Source organism: Lemur catta, chromosome 11 (genome assembly GCF_020740605.2).
Source record: "Lemur catta isolate mLemCat1 chromosome 11, mLemCat1.pri, whole genome shotgun sequence".
Classification (NCBI taxonomy): domain Eukaryota; kingdom Metazoa; phylum Chordata; class Mammalia; order Primates; family Lemuridae; genus Lemur; species Lemur catta.
Genome location: NC_059138.1, coordinates 23807506 through 23833901, shown reverse-complemented (window position 1 = coordinate 23833901; position 26396 = coordinate 23807506). Strand labels below are relative to the sequence as shown.

At 35.3% G+C, this 26396-nt stretch overlaps 1 long non-coding RNA gene across 1 annotated transcript in view; it reads right to left on the bottom strand.

Annotated features, from left to right (window-relative positions):
* Window positions 1-1325: 1325 nt before the first annotated feature.
* Window positions 1326-26396, bottom strand: part of LOC123647316 — a 124869-nt gene continuing 99798 nt past the window's right edge. Inside the window, exons 2-3 of the long non-coding RNA XR_006738198.1 lie at window positions 6081-6215; window positions 1326-1413 (exon numbers count right to left, since the gene is read on the bottom strand). This is a non-coding gene — a long non-coding RNA (uncharacterized LOC123647316). The remainder of the gene's footprint in view (window positions 1414-6080; window positions 6216-26396) is intronic.

Sequence of the window (26396 nt, the reverse complement as noted above, 5' to 3'; positions counted from 1 at the left end):
GAAATGATTGTCCTTAAATTCTCAAAAAGCTAACCAACATCAAAATTTTGTAACTAAGAATTTATTCTAACATTTCTAGGGGAAAGAAAAATTATTTTGCTTGTAAATGCCATGCCTTTATTTTACAATACTAAATCATTGTTAATAAGTATATGTGTTTTAAATGATATTAAATAATAAAAAATGTTTTGATGATTCAACAGATTTCCTAATTTTGTTAACAGGAACTAAAAATATTAGTGTATGTAAAATAATATTGAATTCAAATGCTAAATGAAGTGAGTGATCAGTATGGGGCAAAATTAATTGGGAAGGCATTTTTCATATACATTTAGTTTTACTGTAACAAAATAACTTGCCCACTTCTGACATTTAAAACTGAGCATCATCTTTCCTTTTCAGTGAAACAAAAAGAAATTTTAAAAATAAACAGGAACAAAATTTCAACAGAGAATGTCAATTCTAAGTAAGATCTTATAGGTTCTGCTAATTCTCCCATTAAGTAGCAGGGCTCAAGTCATCATTAGGAAAGAATTTATTTTAAAACTATCATCTTAAACTGCAAGGATCTCCATTAAATATCACAATTAAACATGCCAAAGTAGAAACCGTCTTGTCAAATTGCCCACTTAACCTACCCAAAAACATCTCAAACCCATCCTTTGTTTACTTTCTATAAGCCCATTTTTTTAAGTTTTCTTTTCTTTTTTTAAACAAGAGAAAGTAGACAGATACATGTTGGTAAATACTAACTGTCCATATTCACTTGGAGATACAGTGTACTTTCTGAGCCCAATATACAGAGAAAGGAGAAAAAAAGCTAGAATTCTATGCACTAAGACACAGGGGCCAAGCACTCTCCAGCTTCCAGCAGAGCAAAGAGAACAGGTTTTTCTTTTTTCACACAGAGCTCAGTGGTGTTGGTTCTAGACAGTTTTTGTTGGGACAGGAAGGGATAGAAATGAATTTAGAAGAGAAAGTGGTAGAGATTCTTTTCCCATTGGATCCTATTCAAGGTATTTCACTCCACAATAAGTTGAGAACCAGGGCATAGAGGAAAGAGATCTCAAGAACTGGGCACAAGAGGAAAAAGCAAACAAACAAACAAACAAAAAAACAAGACTGAAACTTGCTCCCATGAACTGGAGAAATTTTTAAAAACGAAGGTTGGTATCCATCAATGTTCTGTCAGTCATCCTTTCCTTCATCCTTCTCTCCTTCCTCCCCTTCATTATCATCTTCATCTTCTTCACCTTCATCCTCATCACCTTCTTCACCAATATCTTCCAATCCTTCTTCTTCTTAATCATCATCGTCATCTCCCTGGGAAGGCATTTTTATATAGGAAATTTTAAAATTAAGCTGAAAAATATAGGATGTCAGAAAAGATAGGATTTCATTTGAAGAGAGCTCCTGGGAAGTAAAAAGACATAGGTAGAAAACAGTTAATGAGGTTACCCAAGTTATAAAATGAAACAGTGCTTCAATTACAAAGGGCTAAAGAGTAGGTAGAATTCAATTATTTCTCCTTTTTATAAGGTCAACTTTTCCTTTACTTTGATATTTTTCATTTATTTTAATAGGACACCAAAAAATCAGGATTTTGATCATACCAGCTAGATATTTTGTATAATTTGACTGCTTAAATGAGGGCATTGATCCCATTCTTAACTTTTGTACTCCTGTTACCTATTTCATAGCAACAATTGAACATATTGATTCCCCTAGGAATTTTTGTTTTTTGAGAAATCGAAGATATCATCTGATTATTGAAGCACAAATGCAAGACATTATTCTAGACCACAGCAAAGCTGTATTTGTTCCCAGAAATACCAATGATTCGATTTGAAGTCTTGGACAACTAACAAACACTACTTAATGAACTCACTGCTGAAAATATTACTCTGGACTTTGTGTCACCAAAATTTGTGTTTCTGCTAATTTACATTTTTTATGTCCAATTATTTACTCTCCATACTTATTCAAATTCCCAAGCAAAATAGATGTTTGGTTATGCTCAATACATATATCTGTATTTATGTATGTATTTATGTATGTATATGAGTGTTACATGTGTATGATACACATTACACACACTATATATATCTGTGTGTGCACATATAGTGAATATGAGTTAAATTTAGTAAGAAAAATAACCACATCTATATATTAGGTGAATAAAGCACCTACTATTAGAATTATAAAATTTCTTTTAAAATATTTCAGTTGCTTATTAGTTTGTAATAATATAAACCAAAGGAATATAAAGAAAGGGGCCACATAAAAACATTATTAATGTCCAATTTTAAATCAATTATACCAACTCATAGAAAAGTTGTCTACAATTGTAAGTAAAATAAAAAATGGTGGCAAAATATGTCAAATTTAAAACAACCTTGTCAATTCCAGGACAAAATTAATTATCTAAATTATCCCAGCAGGTTTGGTGGTCTTGTCTTTGTGTGGGCCACCTACTTTCCCATTTCTTGTCATCCTGACTTTTCACACTCATTCATATAGCTCTCTCATTGGCCATGTTATTGTTTAAGAGCTTTGTGATTTTAAAAGGATGACTGTGGAGGTCATGTTTAAGCCATTGTTAGTTGCTATTATAATTACAATGATTATTATCTAGTGAAAGCTTTTTTGGCAGATTTCCACCAGAAGGCTAAAACTTGCACCCAAGTTTATTTTCATTAAGCTATTGAGGTTTGTCATTCTGTTTAAAATGAGATTTAATTCGAGTTCTTTTCAAAATAAGGTAAGCATATTGAATTCCACAGCTATCAAAAAAGGCTTCCAAATTCATTTAAAAATCAATTAAATGATTGTCTTAAAGATTGTCACAAAGCAGGATGTTAAACCACATATGATGCATATTTGTGATGTTAGTTCAGAAAATATGTATGTATATAAAACATAGGATTTTTTCTGAACTAAATTTTTTTAAGACAGAGAAAATTTATAAAACTATAAACTATTTGTTTTTAAAAAGATCACGTTATACAATCCAGCAATTGTACTCCTTGATGTTTACCCAAAGGAGTTGAAAACTTATGTCCACATAAAAATCTACAACAGATGTTTGTAGCAATTTGGAGACACTGGTTCCCAGAGGGTGTGGGGAAGGATGGATGAATAATAGGTGGAGCACAGAGGATATTTAGGGCAATGAAACTGTTCTCCATGATACTGTAATGGTAGATACATGTCATTGTATATTTGCCCAAACCCATAAAATGTGCAAGACCAAGATTGAACCCTAACGTAAACTATGTACTTTGGACAATGATGCTATGTCAGTAACAACTGTACCACTCTTGTGGGAGATGCTGATGGTGGGGGAAGCTATGCATGTGTGGGGGAAGGGGGTGTATAGCGAATCTCCATACCTTCCTCTTAATTTTGCTGTGAACCTAAAGGTGCTCTAAAAATAATGTAATTTAATAAAAATCATGTCATAATTTATGATCAGTAAAAATTATGTCTAAGATTATACCTATGTGCATCACTAGTTCCAAATCAACAGGAGAATAATTCCTCTGAGAAATTTTACTTTTGTTCAATATTGGTTATATCCAAGAAAAAACTAATGGATTTATGAGGAAGATATTTAGTAATCAGAATTGAAATTGTGTATGCTATATTTAATCAGAAAATACTTAAAATTATCTATTATCTGAGAATTTTGGTTGATCCATTTTACTCTGTATGCACTCGTGTGGTTAAAGTTGAAGGCGAATGAAATGATATCAGCATCCTGAACATGACAGTCCAGCTTATACTCATTCTTCATGAGTTATAAGAGCATTGATTAAATAAATCCTTATCAGAATTATCCTCTACATAAAAGCTCAGCAAATAACTTCTTTCAGATGTAAATACACAAGAATAAAACAAATGAAAACCACAGACCTAAGGCAATCTGACGGTAAGATAATACTTGGAAAATGCAGGGATTTTATTTCCCTATATCTAAAGCTTATGTATACTTCAAAAACTGGTTGTTTGACTGCCAACATTTGAAAATATAAGTGATTTCCATCTAATTAAAACATATTTGTGGAATACATATATATATACTTTCATATATTTATTTAAGAGGTATACAATAGTCTGACAACCAGGAAAGTTGCTTGACTTTTCCAAGACTCAGTTTCCTTGTCTGTAAAATGGTGCTAATATAAATTAAACTTAGGATAGTGTTGTGATGTTTTCACCAGTAAACACAAAGACCCAAGAATGAAGAAGAACCAGTACTTAGTAATTGTCTAATATGTACCAACACTAAATATCCAGGTGATGGCATTTTATCTGTGTAACAGCACCTATGAAGCATTTGTGGTAGAAGCTCTCTTATCCACCACTTTTTAATTCATTTACGGAATTAATGATGTTCTGTGTTTCCTCACACACTAACTGATGCATCTGGACACTCTACAGACTGCCTGGGCATTTCTCCTACCACAAGTGAAGTTATATGAATATCAAGGGCCAGTTGATTTTTAAGCCTAATTCTAGAAAGCTAAGTTAAGAGCTTTGTAAAGACTCTTTAAAGGTGAGTCACTGACAAAAATAATTGCTGATAAATTAGAAGAGCACAAACTAGGATCCCCTAGTCTATAGTGGACTTTTTAATAAGCAATTGACATTTAGGTTTTATAAAATTAAGAGCTATTTATTTCATGTTCTATCTTTTGTTATAAAAGGAACAAAAGAAAATCAAATCTTTAATTATTAAGTAAATTCAAAGACCAAATACATAAGGTTTACATTTAGCAATTGAATCAACTGGCAAATATTTGAGTTATCCTAGCAATATTTGATATATGAGCTCATGTGTATATTTAATAAAATACAAGGATTTTACAGGTATTAGGTTGGTTGAGGTGTAAACTACATACATTGTATTTTAAAAATAAACTTCTTAAATAAAAACATACAAAAAGATAAGCAATATGCAGCATTATGATGTTACTCTTAAAAATAATATCTATTTACCTATAATTTTGGGGGGTCCACATTCCAGAAAAAACAATCTACCATCTAAACCCAGCCATCCCATATCATTTGGTAGTAGTGATGTTTGGAGTTTGGGACCTGAGGGGTGGTGGTAGGTGGGACATGTCTTTTCAGAATTTTAGGGTTCTTTTTTTTTTTTTAAGTAAGTATCTATGAAGCAATATTAACAGATCTATTTATGGGTTATCAGTACCTACATTTTTAGGCTTTCCTACTTCAATGAGTCTGAAATATTTGCTCAGTAGTAAAGAGTATGATGATCCTTGCCCAATAATGAAAAAAGTATAAAGAAAAAACAGACAAACATATTTTTTCCCAGTTGATGTCAGTAGGTTGAATTTAAATTGATAGAATTTTAAGAAAACTCACAGTTAATTTTTTGAGAATTGAGGAGTATAATGATTATCTTCTATCTGAATGGAAATGAGTATGAATATGCTTTAAAATATGACAAGTGCTAGTGAATATAAAATATTGTTACTGTATAATTTTTTATTAAGACATGGTCTTAAGTGAGAAAAACACCCCTCAAAGCAATACATTTTTGTGAAGAATTTTAATTGTTCTTTCTAAAATTATTTACTGGCAATGTCAACATTATTTTTTAATTACTAAGTGTGATTTTTCTGGAAAATACTGTTTAAAATATTCTAAAACACAGATTCTTTATTTCTTCACTTATTAAAAAATGTTTTTTTCTTACTTCCTTTTCCCAGTGTCAGACAGTTTGGCCTGTCAGTACATATTTTGCAGTTAGAGTGTTTGGTATGTATTTGATAAATGATTTAGATACCATATGGTTTTAACATGATTCTTATCTCATACTAGAATCTGAATGCTATAAGTGCACACTAAGTAGATTTCCAAATAGAAGAAAATAACTAGTATAATCATGTCCATTCTCTACTTATAACAATGCAACCAACTAAAGATAAAGAAGAGATAAAATGCTAGCCCTATAAGTCAAAGAAATGGAGAAGAAAAAAAAGAGAGAGAGAAACTTGCCCCTTTTTCAATATATGTCTTTGTTTCTTAAACAAGAACAATGAAATACTGACCACAAATGGCTTAATTAATCTCCAGGCACAGCCTCTAGGTGTTGTCCCAGATTCCAACTGACATTTGAGGACAATCGAAGACATGCAGCTCTTGGGAATACATTGTTTAGTTTGGCCTTAAATTTGTTGCTGTAGCTATAAAACACAATGAATATAGGTTTTCAGACAATCACAGACTGGAGTAAAGAGGGAACATTATATGTTCTAGATCATAGGCCATTTCCATGTATATGTTTCCCTAGTATAATGTTGATGATATTCATATAATATGTAGGGAAGATACTTCTGATTTCAGATAGAGATGAGATGATCATACCTACCAGTGGTAAACATTTAACTTATGAAGTATGAAATGTCTGATTTTCTTAAGTACTAAGTTTGACAGTTGATGTCTCTGACATTTCACTTTGACACTTCTTGCTTTGTTTTTATTGGGAAGGTACAACCTCATTCTTTCAAACTCACAGTTTGGCTTGTGATTATCTTTCAAAAATTTTTTTAGAGCAATTTTTGTGAAAGCATGGATAACTCAAAAATTCACGTTCTTTTCAAATATGAGTTCCATCGTGGAACCAATGTAGCTCACACAGCTCAACATATTAATGAAGTGTTTGAGAAGGATGTGGCTAATGAATGCACAAGAAGTTCTGTTCTGGTGATTTTAGTCTTGAAAATGAGCCAGGTGGGTGACCTGAGACCAAGGTGGATAACATGACCTTAAACCTTTAGTGGAAGCAAATCCATCTCAACCTACATGTGAATTAGCAACAAGGTTTGACATTAGGGTTTCTCCATAGTCCCTTGGAAATATGAGTGGTGTAAATAAGGACTTTGCTTGTGTACATCTGTCTACACTGAGTTTGAAGGCCTTAGAATGATGAAAATTGAATCTATTTACTAAACACTTTATTAAAGTGGCTAAAAAATCTGCTAAGACTAGATATAAGTTGATATTAAGCTTCTCTCAGTAAAATTGTTCTTGTAATTTATTTATTAAATAATCAACCTTGGTTCCTGTTTTATATTGGCATTTATAAGTAGGTTGAATGACTGCTTAGAACTGCAGTCCCCAACCCCTGAACAGCAGAGTAGTGCCGTTTTGTGGCCTGTTAGGAACCAGGCCACACAGTAGGAGGTGAGCAGCAGGTGAGCAAGTGAAGCTACCTCTGTATTTCAGTGGCTCCCCATCGCTCACATCACTGCATAAGCTCCTCCTCCTGTCAGGTCAGTGTTGGCATTAGATTCTCACAGGAGGGGAAACCCTGCTATAAGCTGTGTATGTGAAGGATCTAGGTTGCGTGCTCCTTATGAGAATCTAATGCCTGATGATCTGAGGTGGAGCTGGTGCAGTGATGCTAGCTCTGGGAGTGGCTGGAAATACAGATAATCATTAGCAGCAAGGTTTGACTGCATAATAAATGTAACGAGCTTGAATCTTCCCCAAACCACCCCCCACTCTGTCTGTGGAAAAATTGTCTTTCGTGAAACTGGTCTCTGGTGCCAAAAAAGTTGGAGACCTTCGTTTAGAACATAAAAATTGGTTCATACTATTTGCTGCAAAGTACCTCTCTGGCCTTGCAAGGGAAATGTTTGATTCTTTCCAAACCCTGCTTAATGACATAGTGACAGTCTATGCAATTTTACCAAAATTACTGCTAATGAGTTTCTGTCAAGTGTTTTTATATAGTAGACAAATGATATGCTGTCTCTCTCTTTTTTTTTTGAAATGGTAGCTATTTATCTTTATTCGATTTGATCCTTTTTTCTTCCATCCTCTAACTTTGCCTGTCCTCCTCTCACATCTTTAGTTTTTATAAACTTCAGAATACCATGTCTTTCAATTAAAACAAGTTAATTTCACTTTTAACTGGGAAATTTTGTAACAATTGTTGAAAAACTTATGATATTCTGGGGTGTTGTGAAATTGTTTTAATAATTAGCAGTGTTTCTTATCAGCTGGTGATTTTGTGTGATGCTTAGACAGTACTCTCACGTGCATTCATCATTTTCAGGTATATACAGTCCAACTCAACAAGGCCCTTGAGCAAAGCTGACACTGAGGTGCCCCCCGGAGAACATGTGATTGAAAGTATTTGAAAGTTCATTGGACATTAGAAGACTGTAAAGGGCCATCTTCACTTCTAGGCTTTGACAAATCTTAACAAAGTCTAAAGAAACACATCAAAGAAGCACAGTGTTTTAGGGCTATCTCATCTCCCCTATAATTACATTGATAAAGAAGTTAAGGACAGTCCTAAGTCATTACAGTTATCATTAATCTTTTTCAGAGAAACATCCAAGTCCGTAACTGAGCTCCTAAGAATTAAAAACAAATCTTCCTGCTACCTTTTCCTTTGCTATCCTGTACTGTCTCTCTTGGAAAATAGGAAAAAATAAATCCCAAAATTGGTGGAGTGGAATAGACACACAATAATGCCATGTCAACATTTATTTATAGCCTGCCAGTTAAGATGGACAAAATAAAAAAAAAAAAAAAACCTAGAAAATTTTAAAAGCAGTACTTGCAAAGGATTCCATGGTGAGGTGGTACATCTCACTTGTCAAGCTGGAAATGGAGACAGGACAATCTATATCTGTAATTATTTGCTTGGGTACACCATCCGTTTTCCCAGATCCTACATAAATCATTTATTTCTACTTGCCTGCTATGAAATTCTTACGTTCAGGATAGAAAACACTTTTTACTTATCTTTTATATTTCATGATTTCTACAGACAATATTGGTTTTAATAGATACTATTTATATTAAATATAGAAAACCCACTTTATGACTAGGGTGTGTTGTAAACTGGGATTATTCAGTTATTTGGAATTTGGAGTGAATTTGCCCATGTGGGAAGAGCTATGAATGCACATTAAATATTATGGATAATGCTGAAATTGCATCTACTTCATAATTCACTAAAAATGTACTTCTAGAGGTAACATTTCTTTGTGCTAATCAACATTCATAATTTTGTTCTCACAGATGTCAAACTTTCCCAAGCATCTATCCAACTGTCTATTCATTAATTCATTAAAAAAGTTATTGAGCCAGTGCATAACAAGTACCAGGTATTGGGATTTAATAGTGTTAATAGCACTATCCCTGTTCCTCAAAAACATATAGTCCAGCACAAGTAACTGACAAAGTGCTAGACAAAGACAATACGTTATAACCGTTCATCCCCCTTCACTGCAGAGGGAAGCAGGCATTGGTCAAGGGCAGGGCAGGAAGCAGGGGCATCAGTGTTAGGGACTGTTACAATGATTCAGGAGAGAGGTAGTTTTGACAGAAGAGATGAAAATACGTGAGTGTTAAGGGCAGAAAGCAGTCCAAGATGACACTCAAGATTTTGGCTTGGGCAACTACTGGAAAGTGGATAGGGAAGATAGTCCAGCTACATTTTCATCAGAAAAACTATATTTTTATAAGAATAGGTAACTGAGCTTAAGACAACCAGTTCTCTGGTTGGGATAGCCACTTAAAGTGGACTTTTCCTCACTGTGATCAAGTCTTTCCTGAAGATTGACTAATCCTTTGATTACCAGTTTCATTAATTTGTATAGCCAGGTATTAAATGATGATGGGACTTTTTCCAGTGAAACTCAGAATTATTATCAGGTTGAGATCACTGCATTAGTTTTAATGTATTATCTTCCCCCTAACCTAAGACAAACCAAGTATTCATCAATTCATCACACTCATCTGTTCAAGGTGTTTAGCACTGTCCATAGTTTTAAACTGTCAAAGCAGTGGGATGGATAAGCTCAGCTAATAAAGCAATAAGCAGCTTTTTTCCCCCTGGAATACTAAATATATGAATAATTTGTGCAATGAAAAACTTGATATTGAAGAAAGATTTTACTGTCATGTGTTTCTGTGCATTGCTTCTTCCTTATAATTTATTGCAAGTAGCCAACCTGAACACGTGACATTTCATACCAAATTATTATAACCTATTTACTTAATAAGTTTTCAAATAAATGGTTTGCAACTCTCTTTGAGTGCAAATTTGCATTTATCTTCTCAGAATTTTTGGCAGGTGACTTGGGAAATAAACCCCCATCCATTTTATTATGCTCATATTTACATAGATTTGACATCAATATCTGCTTTACTTTCCTATGAGATCGGGCTTATGCTTTCTGGTGAACATTATCTAATATCCTTTCCTCTAAAGCTAATATTCAGTGAAAATTCCATAACTTCAGCTTGTTTAATAATCAGCTGCCTCATTCAGTTTCATTTTGGGTATTATTCTTTGGGTAATATGTTTCTGTCTTTATCTTTCAGAGTCTGAATAACATTCAGTCCCTTGCAGATTTGACACATGACTTGCTCAAACATACAATTCCTTCACTTCCTGGTACATTTCATCTGCCCAACTGTCACTCTGATCCTTGTAGCTCTTTGGGATGGATTTCTTTTGTTCGTTTTCACGTTTTTCCTTTGGTTAAATACTTTGTCAGTCAGAATATGATTCACTGAATTTGTTTATCCAATACGGTGTAATTTTGCAAGTATTGTATGTTTCTACCTCTTATCCTTTTATTAATATTGTTCCCTCATTTATAATTTCTATTTCCTTGACAGTTCTCTAAAAGAAAACCATTTTCCCTGCATTTATTATCACTTTTTTCAAACACAGTTTAAATTAGTACACAAGACTCAGAGAAACTTATCATTTGTTAATAATAACAAAAATCTAATGAGCTGATTTTCTGGTTTTCTTCTGAGAAAAAAAATAGCAGCAGTTTAAAAGAAATAATTTTATGTATTCATTCTCTCTCTTTTAAAGATAGGATTTAACTTTGAATGATGAAACCTTTTATGTAGAGAGTCCATTAAAAGCACTTATTAGTTATTGCTTTTCAAAAAGCAATGACAACAAAAACAACAATAAATTCATATTTTTAACTGTCAGAGATTGCTGAGTTTAGGAGGAAAGTGTTTTAAATCTGGTCAGGAATTTATAACAGCTGGGAAATGAGCCATCAATGTTAACAGTAGCTTTTTCCTGATCTCCAGTGCTGGTTACTGCCCACATTTAAACAGGCAAGCTTGTCTCTTTTTCTTTTTTTTTTTTTAAAGCCAGTCAAATTTAGCAGTGGGGGGTTGAATACCAACTTTAGTGACACTAATGTTAATAAGTTCTGATAAGGCTTGTCTCTTTTGATCTCACATAATACAGGAAAAAAATAAGTCTAATTAAAGATTTAACTTATATATGGTTATATTTGTAAGGTCATGTTTCCCATACTTCAAATTACAGATATTTTCTTGCCATTACTAAAATTAACTTGATTAGTAAGTTCAACTTAGTGATTAGGTCAGGGAACAATTTTTATGATCTACAAAGCTTACGTGAGTAGTTTCAATTACCATTACCTAAAACCAGTGAGAAGCCCATTTTATACTAAGGGTTGCTTCATCTTCATGAAGGAAAGCATGAGATAATTTAATTGCAGAGATCAATTAGTAATACTTTCTTCTACATCCAGAATGTTTGAGTCTCTGCTTCACCAAGTATTATACTAACTATGCAACCTGAAACAATATTATTAACTTTTGGGTTTTTTAAAAATAATTAACTTTTTGGAATCACTGTTTTTCATAAATAAAAAAGAATAATTCCTACTTTCAACACGAAGAATTTTTAGAAATAATTATATAAGATTATGCATGTGAAAGCCTATAAACTTCTACATAAATATTATATTTATTCTGCTAACCCATTCCCCCAAATAAACTCTAACTCAAGTACAATAGGCAGCACATTTTTTCTATGTTAACTTAATTCAATTCAAGTAGTAGCCTTGGTTTTCCTAGTCTCTTTGAAATTGAGGAATCATCATTCAGCCATGTTAGTAAGATAGATACAATCATAGAATTGCCTTGACATCTTCTATATACTTACAAACTGCACATGCTTACTCAGTATTCATATCTTGTTTTAAAATATGCAACTGCCATTTAAACCACCCTGTTCCTACTGTGTCTCCCCATATAGACTAAATACTTCAGACTAAACAGTTTAGTGGAATTCTGGAATTGGACTTACAGATGAGTGTTCCTTTCCAATTGCTTAAACATCTTGCAATGGGTTGAGTTCACTGTTAGTTGGAGAAAATGGCCTGTCAGGATAATGTCAGATTGGCTGTGACCAGATGAGAGTTCCATCAAGTGATCTGGTGAGGAGCTCTGAACTGTGGCCTAGATTTTAACCTCTCTCTCTTGACTTTGTATTCTTCCTCTTACTTTTTCCTATTGCTAATCTTTAGTGATTTTTTAAAAAGCTCATCCACATATCTACAGATAGGGAAGAATTTATGAAATTGAATTAACATTATATGGTATGTAACAGGAATGGTTATATTAAACTATTTAGCAACTGTTTTAGCATGAGCAGTGACCAATCAGTTAAGACACTGGCATGGTGCCAGCTCATGTACATGGGAGTCTTAACTGAGTGTCAGTGATGCTTACCAGTAACTTTAATAAAAGTTATAACAGTGGAAGAAGTTGTAAGAGATACATACAATTACAAAAACAACTGTAGCATTCACTTATTCATTATAGACATAAGTCACTTGAAAACTGTTCCTGATCTTGTCTCAAATTATGTGGACAGGTATTCTCAGACATATAAGTTTTAGACTAGCTTTTTACATATTTTCAAACAAAGTCTTATTACATGTAAAATAAATAAAAATGCAGCTGTGTCTGGGTCCCAAGATGATCCAAAGATAAAGAAGCATGAGCCATGCGCTCAAGGAACTCAATTATTAAAGGAAACCAGTAACAGTAACCAAGGAATAATGTCTTTCTTGATGATTTAGCTATAATTTTCCATTTGTTGATGCCCTCTGTCAATACCATATTAACATACATTTTGTTTTTCCTTGAAATAGTTATTCCAAAGTAAATGCTACAAAAACCTTCATAACTCTAGGAAAAAAAAACCCAGTTGTTCTCAAGGTGCCCATTCTTTCAGGAGTCTCCCTTACTCTTAGTACCACATGAGCTGTGCCCGAGTTTTTTCAAGATGTTTAAGACGAAAAGGAAGTCCATTCAAAGGCACAGGAGAGAGAATAAGAAATCCTGGTATATCATCCAAAGATGTTAGCTCTTAAGAACCTGCCTGAATTTTTTGTGCTTTATGTTAAATTTATGCTTGTTCTAAAAATATTAAGTTTCTGTCAGTTTTTGTTGGCAAGACAGAGTAGTTCTTAAAAAGAAGCTATTTTATTTTATGATTTTTTGGGGGGAGATTACATCTAAGTTTGCTGATCCTTGTCTTTAGAGAGACAGTAGCAACATCAGTATCTGAAATCCCTGTTTTTTCTTTCTTTTTATCTCAGTCTATATTCATCCAGTGATGGCACACAGGTATTCAATTGGTCACCTTTTTCACACAATATAACCATAGGATTTTATTGTTTTCATAGCACTGTAAAATTGGTTTGTGGCCAGATCATTTAAAAAATAGATTTTTTGCCTATGTCCATAGGTAATGGAGTAAAGAGGGCCTACACTTGGAAAATACTGAAAAAGGACAAAATGATAAATCTCCCTGCAACTGGCCCATCTTTCGTACCAAGGTGTTACAGTTCAGTCTACACTAATTCGTCTGTGCTATGGACAGTTTGCATGTATTAAATGATCCTTATCATTTCCTATAATTAGAGTGTTACCACATAGTTAAGGAGATTTTTGAAGTAACTAACATATGGGCTAATTAATGTCTTATTGGTGATTTCCACCCAAATCATAAAAAATATAAAGATGCGAGTCATGTGTTATAGAGTGAATTCACCCTAGTTTTACTCCTCTTTGTAAGCTTAAGCTCTTTCATGTCTGTATTTTCAGCATATATCGTCATAATTGTGTATAAGTATGAACTAGATTGGATGATATCCAAATATATATCTCATCATAGAGATTCCAGAGGAATAGAAATCCTGCAATATTATTCAAAGAAATAAAATAAACCTCTCTATACATAAAACAAGAGCTATAAAATATTAAGAATCAATACATATTCTTGACCTATTAAAATTATCACAAATTTTGGAAAAGCAATTTTATGTATTGCAAATGAAAAATAATTGATAACATGTCAATATGAATGCTGAAGAAAATAAATTACACTCTTACTCATATGATGAATCTGTGCAAGAGCCCATTTTTGCAAAACAGATACCACAAATGCTCATTCAAGTCTTCATGAATACTAATGATGTGAACTGTGGATATTGGCTATAAAAACTGACCAATGAGTGGAATATAGTCTCTGGGTCACCAGTGACAATCATATACAGCAAAACTCCAACCCATGGCACCAGTATGAAATCAGGAAAACAAACTAAGTGAAGTATCACAAGAATGGAAAAACAAGCACCACATGTACTCACCATCAGATTGGTATTAACTGATCAACACTTATGTGCACATATAGTAGTAACATTCATCAGGTGTTGGGCAAGTGGGAGGAGGGAGTAGGGAGTATATTCACACCTAATGGGTGCAGTGTGCACCGTCTGGGGGATGGACATGCTTGAAGCTCTGACTCGGGTAGGGCAAAGACAATATATGTAACCTAAACATTTGTACTCTCTTAAGATGCTGAAATAAAAAAAAAAATTGGGATTAGGGCAGGTGGGAGGAAGGAGATGGGGATGGGTAAATTCACAGCTAAAGGGTACGGTGCGCACTGTCTGGGGATGGGCACACTTGTAGCTTTGACTCAGGTGGTACAAAAGCAATTTATGTGACCAAAGCATTTGTACCCCCCTAATATTCTGAAATTTTTTTAAAAAGTATTTTATCATAGTACACGAAATTCATCTTAAAGATTTACAGTTTCTTTCTAAAAGTTTTCTTTGAATAGTATAACTTCTACTTCAGTGGAAAGGACAATTTATTCTATTCAAGGGCATTGCATATTGAGCAGAGAGCATTTTAGATATGCAATATAGTAACATAGGAGCCTTTACAAAGAACACAGCGATCAAGGCTTTATAAATGATACCCCTATAGCTTTGATGAATATGCTTTTCGTAAGTAACAACCTACTGTAATGTCAAAGAAAATCTTTATTAAAAGGTAATTTTTTAATGTGAGATTTTCCTTAAAGTCTTGCTTGCTTTCATTTTTGCATAAAAATTCTCTAGAAGATAGTGAAGCATGGGACTCTGGAACCACCCGGACTTGCCCATGAAAGTTGTCGTCCTGCAGCTCTGACCTCAGCCCTGCCAGGGTCGAGGACTGTCTCTTTATCCCTTACTGTCTCCCAGGTTCAGTGATCTCACCAGCTGTCTCAGACTTGTTCTGAAAGCAGCTGTCTTTCCTCTGTCGCTTTCTAGTGGATGTGCTACTCAATAGGAAATCAAGGTCTCCAAGAACAAGGATTATGAAACTAAACTTTCCGACCCCTGGATGAACAACCCTTAGACATTCCTGATTTGCTTCCCTTATTTAACTTCTCCATCATTGACCTTCAGTTCTTACATTTTACTCAGGCAATTTTAATATCGCTTTTCAGGTGAACTGAGAACTCCATGCAAAGTTTGCAATCTGAGATTTCAAATATATGTATACACGATTCAGTTTAATCACTACAGTTCTCTCTCCCTCTTCCATTTTAGGACTGTGGATATGAATTCATCACACATACTCTTAGGACATTGTTGATGCCGATGCCCATTCCTCTGTGTCCATCTTATCTTCAGAAACTGTTAAGTAAGGGCAGAATTCTAATTTTTTTCATTTTAGACACTTGGAAATCTTATAAACTACTCCATCACACACAAAAGACCACTTCTTGCCTATACTATCCTTCTCTGGAGTTATAACTTTTTTGTTTTTTTTATCATTCTCAGGTGGCATTAGGTCTGAGGAAGCTACAACTCAACACTCCTGGTTCCCCTCACTACTGAGATTCTTTTCAGTGTGACCCTCCCTCTGCTTTTCAGTTAACTCACAGCCTCCTTGACCCCACCAGCAGTTTCCCCCAGACTTAGATAGTCTGAGTGGATTACTGGGCATTACTCATCAAATTTATAGTATAAATTAGTAATACATTTGTGTATTTTTACTTGTTTTGTTTTACTAATCCCTCTTTCTTCTTTAAATATAGGAAATGTTCCTGAGCAAACTTCATCTTTTCTCATTGACCAATTCAGGAATAGTCCTTAGAAACTTTTCATGTAACAGGTACCAAGCGAGTGTAGTTCACCTATGGAGTTATTCACTTCCTCGTCTTAGTCCATTTCCATTAATGTACTGCATGAGTCAAAGGTATTGTGCTGACACTTTAGTCAAACCTGGAGTGCCCTTATGGCAAATGTGACCTTTGACAGTGTACACGAAGACAAACTAAATGTGATAGCAAACAAACCCAAAATCTAGTGATAGAAAACAACAGAGAGTTGTTTCTTGCTCAGGTAATATTTTTATGCAGGTGTTTGGCAGGCAGCCATCTTTGTGGCAATTCAAGAACTTGTCCTCTTTATTTTGTTGCCTACTTGATACCTCTGCTCAGTGTCTGCAGACAGGGGAGAGAGATTGTGTGAGTGGTTTTTATGGGCCAAGACACTTTTTCGTACATTAAGTTGACAAAATTCAGTGACATGGTACCACCCAGTTGTAATAAACTCTTCAAATGTAGTCTTTTGGTACACACAGGGAGAATAAGAAACAAGTTTTTGTGACTCATCATTGTCCCTGTCACACAAAGTGATCACCATGGGTTAGAACAGTGAGATTCTTCCTATGTTATCGGCAGCCCTAGAGATTCAGGGAGGTCACAAGAAACTTACCTTTCAAACATCATAGATATAAACATTAATATTTAAAATCTGAGAGGAAAGAAAACTGAAGCTTGTTGATATTCTTGCCACAGGTTATAAGGAAACTCAAATGCACTTTTTGTGATGAATACTCTTAGGATGGGAAAGGGCATGGCTCATTTTATCTTCATCACACAATATGAGAAAAATGAACAGAAACTGATCACTATGACTTTCCATTAATTTTGCAGTGACTGGATTGTGAATAAGGCTATCATGGTTCCTTGTGTGTTTGAGAACATCCCAATCCATCATGACACACACACCAAAGTTTCTGCTAGCATCGGAAGCTACCTCTCTAGAGCAAAGATCCCAAGTTCCCAGAAAACATTGCCTCATTTATCGTTATTATTAATTTGAAAGCCTTTTTCTTCAAAGTATCAATTACAAATGTCTCCCTTTGCATTGTTAACCTTATAGACTTGGGTCCTCCCAAAATTTATATGTTGAAATCTTAACCCCCTAAAGTGATGGCATTAGGAAGTGGGATCTTTCTTTGGGAGTTGATTAGATCATGAGGGCAGAGCCTTCAGGACTAAGATTAGTGCCCTTAAAGAGCAAGCCCAAGGGAGCTCATTTGCCCCTTCCTACAACATGAGAACACTGCAAGAAGTTGATAGTCCACAACCCAGAAGAGGCTTCTCACTAGAATCCAACCATACTGGAACCCTGATCTCGCACTTCCCAGCCATTAGAATTATGAAAAATGAATTTCTGTTTTTATAAGTTGTCCAGTTTATGATATTTTGTTATAGCAGCCCAAATGGACTAAGACAATTGGGATGAAGTTTGAAAACAATAAAATTCAATAACAATCCTTCAGGCCCTCACTCAAACAGCATAGTTTCTGGGAGACTTTCTTTTATTTTTCTAATCCTTGGAGCATTTTCTGTGTTCTGAAATGCAAGAGAATATTTTCTACCTAGCACTTAATTATTTTGTTTGTAAAAATTGTTCACTTTCTAACTTAATTATCTATTTGGGTCAGGTTCAGCATTCTGTTCTGTGGTACACCACTTTCTCCCCCTCCTCCTTCCCCCCACTACATAGACACAGGCACAACCCCACCACCACAAAGCATACGGGTGCATTGCTGGCATTTCCTTCTGTCCCTCACCCTCCCAAACGCACACACCTCATACTCCTCAGCCGGCTCCTTGAATTGTGTGCAGTTGTCTAGTAGAGGAGCCAGCGCTAATTGATTGTTAGAGTTGCCTAGAGTTTCAATAAAATATTCAATTTAGCTGCCACATTTTGTTGCAAAATTAATAATTTCACTAACTTGAATGGTTTTTTAAAAAATAAATAACAATTAAGTAGTCATATCCCACATTGTCATGCTGGAATTAACTCTATCTCATTCTTATTTTGTATGCTTTTTGGGAAAAAGAAAAAAAAGAAAATTTGCCATCTTTATGCAGAAATAACTTCTTTTAAGATTATATCATGAAGTTGGCCTTGATTTTTATTTTAAGATTAGAGCTCAAATTGCTGATAACCCTCAGACTTTTACTGAAGAACCCAAAACCCCAAATAGAACAACCTCTTCAAATCTGCAAGGCAGTAAGTTTTAGAGGCAGCAAGTAACCTATGTATAAAGGAAAAACCAAGATGATATTCCCCTAGGTGGTCGGGGACTCATACATGTATTTATGTGTGGGTGGGTTAGGAAGAAACTGGGGCTAGAAAATGTGTGTGTATCTGTGTGTGTACTAGAGGGATGTGAAGACTAAATAAAGAGGCCATTATAGCCTACTGGCTAGGCACACGAACTCTGGAACCAGCTTAAATGGATCTAAATTGCAGCTTGCTTATTTGTTAATTATGTGACTTTGGGCAAAAGAGAAACAAAATAGTACCTACTTCTAAGGCTGGTGTTGTGATTAAGTGAGTTAATACATGAAAAAGACTTAGAACAGTACCTGGCAAATGGTGAGCACTCACGAAGTTCTAGCCACTGTCACCAGTACACCAACCAAAGGAGTGTGATGCATCTAATACAAACTTCATCATGTTCAAAGTGACGCCTATATTCACCCACAGTTTGAAGTGTGAATTATAAAGGATGAGGAACTTGAGATTAAAAATAAGAGTTATCAAAATGAGAGTTTTTCTAAGCTATTGAAAAAGTCGGGCAATGTGAAGGCAGGTTATTTAGATGGCTAGGCAAATTGCTTGCCAAAAATCTCCACCTATTGGAGTTTGCACATCACTAGATGGCAGTGTAAAATTCCCAATAATGTCTAAATAAATTAATTCCATCAGATATCCAAATACTCCAAATAAAAAAAAATACCCAAAAAAATCACATGAAAAATTCTCATCATTAATATCTCTAAGTGATTAATGAAAAATTCACTTAAGAGGAAAAAATAATGGGTATTTAAAGATATACAACATGTAGGACAAAATATATTTATGAAGTTAAAGGTACATATATATGCATGTCAGAAAATCTAAATATGATTATTAAAATGATTTAATTTATTTTTATCTTTCAGCCTGTTGTATACTATTTGTAGATAATAAAATTCTACCAACATTATACATGACTTATGAATTCAAAATACCTTTTTAGTAGCAGTGCTTGAAATGTGTGGGTGGAGTAGTGTTGATAAATGGGCTCTATGAGAAGAATAATGGCAGGCCTCACACTCTTTTCATAAGGAATATTTCAAATTTATCATATAAAGCAGGATCCTGAAAACATGATGACAATCCAGGAAGAATAAAGGACCTATTCTTAACAATGAAGAAAATTAAAATAAAATTAGAGAGTATTCAGAGTTTGGAGAGTGTATACCACATAATCAAGTTCAAATTAATCAGATAGTGAAAAAAAAATGAACTGCAAGGTTTTGCTATGATATTTCCATACTCAAATATAGCCAGAGTACTACAGTATCTTTGTATCTTATGCTCAGCTGTAGGGCTATAGACTTAGATAGAAAATCATCATTTTTATAATGTTAAATTCCCTTCATAAGTGTGGATCATATTTACTTGCTACCTATCAGGTCTCTTGTTACTTTACTATGAACTGCAGCATGGTTACAGCAGAGACCAGGACCTGCCACGGCCCAGCTCCACCAGCTGTATGTGTAGCAGAGGGGAACCCAACATCATAGCTGAAGCTCCTTAGATGACATGGTGCACAAGTACCTGTCCCTTTAATTACCAAGGTGAGATGAATGGAAAGAAAAGAATTGCTTCCTTGGATTTTACAGTCACTTTATCCTCTGAGTTTCCAGGTGCTCATGGGAAGAAGTAGAGCTGTGAAAAATAAAAGGCATCATCACAACTAGTCCCTCTATCCTGAGGAATTTCCCAACACTGTGCTTGTCTCCTTTTGTTCTCATGGCAACTGGAAAACAGTCTATACTAGATGTCCCTCAGTTGGGATTTGTCTCATGTTTTTCTCTTGATTATACTGAACCATGGGCTTTGGGGTGGAAGACCACTGAGGTAAAGTGCATTTTCACCACACATATCAAGTGCACAAACTATCAGTGTGATTTATGACTGTCGATACTAACCTTGCTCACCTGGCTGAGAAGGTGTTTGTCACGTTTCTTCACCGTAAAGTTACTTTTCCTTTCCATATAGTACTCTTTGGAAGGAAGTTACTATGCACAACGCCCACTTAAAAAGTGAGGAGGCTGGATTATCTATTACTACATAGATAATCTATTACTACATAGAGCAGTTGGAATTCTTCCACATGGGAGATTTTTCTTTATTCATTCATTTTTTTTTCAATCAGTCCTCCATTCTGTTATGGACTCATGAATATTCATTTTATATTTTGAGTTATAAACCAAAATCACTTTATTTTGTTGCCCAAATTATACCAGCCTCGGTTACTGGGGACTCTTTCAATTGGTTGATCATTACCCTGCAAAAAGTCAAATTCTTCGAGAACAAGGAAGGTCTAAGAAACTCTCACAGCCAAGAGAAGCCTAAGGAGACACGATGACTAAATGTGACGCAGTATTCCGGATGGAATCTTTAAACAGAAAAAGATATTAGGTAAAAACTAAGAGAATCTGAATAAAGTATGGACTTTAGTTAGTAATAATTAATCAGTAGTGGACTATGAGTTGTGACAAATGTACCATACTGATGTAAGATGTTATTACTAGGAGATAGTGGGTTTAGGGCATATGGGGACTCTGTACAATCTTTGCAACTTTTTGGTAAGTTTAAATTTATTCTAAAATAGAAAGTTAAAAAGAAACTCTAATGCCTTTAGCTTCCACTTAGCAGAATTTTAAAGGAGGTGAGGATCTGATTTGAGCACTCCTTCTTGCCACAAAGACATAAAGGGCAGCTTAGTTCCCATCATAAACTGAAATATTCAAGATTGCCTACTCTAAATTGATTTTCAGGCCTCTCAAAGGAACTCTTCATGTTTATTACAAAGTTAACTCAGTAACAGTGATCTGAAACTTCTCATGTGCAGACAGGCAACTGGCAAGTTAAATTAGGGCCATTGTGTATGAATAAACTCTCTGAGAAGACCTAATGCTGCTTGACTAGGGTGGGGCTGCTGTGTAGCTAAGAAAGTTCAGGATGGAGTCATCTTGCAACTAATTATCTGTGCCCCAGTCCGAAGGTGGCTTAGTGTCTATTCTCAAATTCACCTTGATAGCCACTTAAATATTTCCTGAGTGAAGCCCAGCTCATAGACAGGGAACATTATCTCTCCACTTCTGGAAATGATGACTCTGCATAGCCAGCCCCAAATTACACTGACCTTCTTAATAGCATGTCACATCCTGCAGTGACAGTCAATTAGGTTGCTCAGCTCCCCCTAAGTTTTTTTATGCTCTGGAGATTAACAAGACTTTTTGTGTGTGTTTCATTGAATGTCTATATTTCTGATTTGTGTCTCCATTCATTGATATCTATTTCTTGGCTCATTTATTCCCAAATTTACAGCTTTTTCCTTTCTACCTTCACTTTCTCTTTGATGCGATATTTAATTTGGGTTAGGAAGAAATATATATGTTATTGCTTTTAAAATGCTGAAGAACCAAAATTGCTCTGAGACTTGCCGTTTGATGAGTTTGATGGAAATCAAAGCCATACTTCAGTTGTGATCAAAAGAGTGCCCATAAAATATGCATTTGCGATTTAGGAATAGCTATGATAAAATTATGATGATGATGATGATGATGATAATGATGTATAATTATTATGATGATAAAATAATTGCTGCTTTCTTTCAGTATTTTCAGGAAGAGGCGCTTCATTGGGAAAGTCAGAGTAGATTTGCCACTAGAAAAGCCTTTGAAAAGGAAAGTACTTGTTTCTCCAGGGGAGAGTCTTTCTGGAAGGAGATTTTATGACAAGTATACTGAAGCAACCAGCAAGTTGAGGCATCTACCTGATAAGATCTTGGGACTTACGTGTAAAGTACTGGTAGCCCTTTCTTCAGAAAACTCAGTGTTCCCACTCCTTCTCTATAGGAGGCGTGTTAATTTGCTTTTTGTTTAATTTGTCTTCATTGCTAAAATCATCGCCACTGTGAAAAAGCGTGTATTAGTTGTCAGTGTATTAGTTACCAGTTCAGGATGCTCTTCTGATCAGCTTACAAAGATAACTGCATACAACTGGGCCGATATTCTTGCAGCAAAGAATGACATGAGACAGGTACAACCAGGTAAAGTTCCTGAATGGTAAGAATTGTCTTACTCATCTATTTCCCAGTGTACTCAGCATACTGTCCTGTTTGTAAGTGCTTTAGAAATGTTTGTTGCACTGAGTTGAGTTACAGCGAGAAGAGGCACAAGCAGGCAAAGTGTGTATTGTGCCAAATCCCTTAATTCCCAAAATTCACATACTGCCAACAATAAACTGTAAATCAGAACTGCCACAGATATGCTTGAACTTCTGTTTAAATTCCTCTCTAAGTTAGTGCTTTTAAGTTTAACACTCTAGTCACATTCCTGGCAGGAGGAGAAGCACCAGGATGGAAAATTAGAGAAGTCTAGTGTAGTGTGTTCATCTTGGCATTGCCATTTGGCTGCAGAAGCCCCGGGGCACGCTGCATAAGGCTTCTCAGCCTCATTTTCCTTACTTGGATGGTATAGGGTGAAAAAGGAACAAAGCCAACTTCTTTTTTTTAAAATTTTATCACTTAAAAGAAAATAGAAATTTTGCAGATTGCCATATTTAACTTTTATTTGATGACTTTCTATCATTAGCACCATGTTAATGACCAAAGAACAACTTTCAAAAGCAATGTAGCAGTTATGCATCTTAAAGAGTCCAAGAGTCTGATCCTGGGAGAGGAGAGGACACATTTTATGTAGCATGTCTGGTATTTAGGAACCAGGATCATATGAAAACAACACTGGGAGCTCACTCTAGGTTGCCTGGACCACACACTAGCTGGATCCTGGGTGATTCTCCTTTTCCCAGATTGGGGGGATAGTACCCAATCTCAGCCTACCATGGAATTGAAGACTTCTTCCCTGAGAAGCGTGGGCCCCTACATTTCCCAGCTGTGCAGGGTCTTTGATATCAAGCAGTTGGTGATCCCAGAAAACACTTGTAAATATTACTATTTGACACCCCCAATTCAGACTGCCTGGGACCAAAGAGCCTATGCATCTCATCTTAATGAAGTTATTTTCCCATATGTGTAGAAAGAGATAACTGTGGTTCCCCCCATTGGAATAAAGTCCACACTATGTGATGCAGACTTCCTGACCCATCATACCTCTCCCCAGAAATGAGGAGACCAGAGGATTTTCAGTATCCCCAGCTTGTTGACCTTGGCCTTGTGAATGCTTCTTTCCCCATGTAATGCTTATTCTTTAATGGATGTCATGTGATGTTTTACCAAGCCCCTTCTCTACCAATAGCAACCTTTAAGGGATCATGGGGCATAACACTATCATAAGGAGGAGAATATGGACTTTGGGTTCAAAATGTGTTACTTACCAACATTTGTTCATTGATTATTTATTTAAGTTTTCTAGGCCTCAGTTTCCTCTACTCTAAAATGAGATTGATAATTATCTCAATTCGACATGGATATTAAATAGGATGATGAATGTAAGTCACTTAGCACAGGCCTTGGCACAAAGTATGAACTCAGTCTCTTAGTTCTTTTCCATGATTTTTCCAATGTCTTCTATACTCTTTCATCCTATCTACCTTTTAGTTATAAAATTAAGAAAAAAATTGTGGGAACGAGAGAGAGCCTTGAAGAAGACTCTGATGATCAGGGACTAGAAGTGGGGAGGAGCAAGGCACAGAGGCAACTTTGAAAGAAGGATGGCTTCAGAACAAGTGCGTGAAACTTCTGAGAAACTTTTTTTCTCTTACTTCACATGTACTTGGATATCACCGTCACCTCTAGGCCTAACCAGATGGCAGTTGCAGATAATTTTTCTATTCCTCTTTATTTATGCTTAAATAAGGATAGACAGATACAGATAATTTTATTATGTCTTCAGGTACCTGTGGGGGTCTCCCTGGTCAGATGTGGGGGGTGGAGGGGAGGGATGTACACATACATAATGAGTGCGATGCGCACTGTCTAGGGGATGGACACGTTTGAAGCTTTGACTTGAGGGGGTGGGGGAGCAAGGGCAATATATGTAACCTAAACTTTTGTACCCCCACAATATGCTGAAATGATAATAAAAAGTAAATAAATAAATTAATTAAAAAAAACAAAGTGCACACAAGCAAGTACCAAAGGACACAGTAGCATTCCTAAAATAAAATTATGTGAACTTAATGCTCATTAGTTTGCCTTTTAGTGCTATCATTCTGTGATTATGTATTCACTCCTTTTTATTCACTCTTAAGTTGTGAGTATGTACGAGGTCTGTCTGGAAAGTATCCAGTCAGTAATTTGAAAAATATAGACATTTATTGAAGAAGATACAAGAAACACTGTACATAGACAATGACTCCTCAGTCCCCTTTAAAGTAGGCACCTTGGGAGCTCACACAGTTCTCCCAGTGTCTCTTAACCTAACCAGTACATTCAACATTCTCAGGTGTTCTGCTTGTTGCAGGCCTTCCAGAACATGGGTTACTTTCAACAGATTCTTGACCATCTTTGAAGCGTTTGTGCCACACTTGTATTTGTGCTGCACTCATTGCATTGTCCCCAAAAGGCTTCTGAATCATCCAAATAGTTTCCATAGAGGAATGTACAAGTTTAATGCAAAATTTGATGCAGATTCGTTGCTCTAGTCACTCAGTCATTTTGAATGCACTGGCTACACATAGCGCCCCACTGGCTAATACAGTGAAATCGTCATTGTTCATGCATGCACATTTCAGTCCACTCTCCTTGGCTGCCAGGTTAGTTCCATCAATGTCACGCAAACTCTTCTTGTTTTATTAACATTGGCTGGGATACTTTCCAGACAGACCTTGTATTACCAGCTACCTTTCTATTTTTAAGCCAGGAATAGAGGCAGTCACACAGCAGAAGTATTTTAGGAGGCAGGCTCAAGAGCAGAGCCAGAAACTATGGAAGAGTCTTCAAACCAAAAGAATAATATCAAGGATTTAGAGTTGAGAATGGAGCCAAGGCACAACTCACAAGTGTCTGAGACTTGAAGAGGAGCAGATGTGGCTAAAAGCAGAGGCACCACTTGCACTATTGTCTATCTGAAAGCGCTGCACAATAAGCCACAGTAGGAAAGCCTAGGCAAGCGCTATAACAAGTGGCCCAGGGAATGCATCCTGCAAATACATAACTGGCCACACCATCCAAAACACTGACTTACTTATATAAGGGGCCAGAAGCATCAGCAAAGACCATGTTTGCTTACTTGTTAAACTTTATCTCAGAAGACTATTGGCTGAAAATAAGAATATGCATTGGAAAGAGGAAAGATGGTTTATATATTCTTGTATTTTTTATTGTTGTATCACTTTATAGTGGCAAGCCTGTTGAAAAGCTATGAAAGACTTAGAAGAAAATTCGAAGAACAAAGTAGGAAGAAAGGAATCTGTTTTTGCACTGAGAATGTTCATTTGAGTCATAAAACAAAGAGTCACAATAATGAGAGAGAATTTTAGAATTGTTTTTCCTATTTTGTAAAAATGCCATTGGGATTTTGATAGGTATAGCATTGACTCTGGAGATCACCTTGAGTAGTATGGACATTTGAACAATATTAAGTGCATGAACATGTGATGTCTTTCCATTTATTTGTGTCTCCTTTAATTTCTTTCACCAATGATTTATAGTTCCTAGTGCACAAGTATTTCACCTCCTTGGGCAAGTTTATCCCTAAGTATTTTATTCTTTTAATGCTATTGTGAACAAAATTGTTATCTTAATTTCCTTTTTGAATAGTTTGTTGTTAGTGTATAGAAACACAATTGAGTTTTATATATTGATTTTTATCCTGCAACTTTACTGAATTTGTTTATTAGTTCTATGAAGGTTTTTTCATAAAGAAAATTACTTGCAGGAAAAAG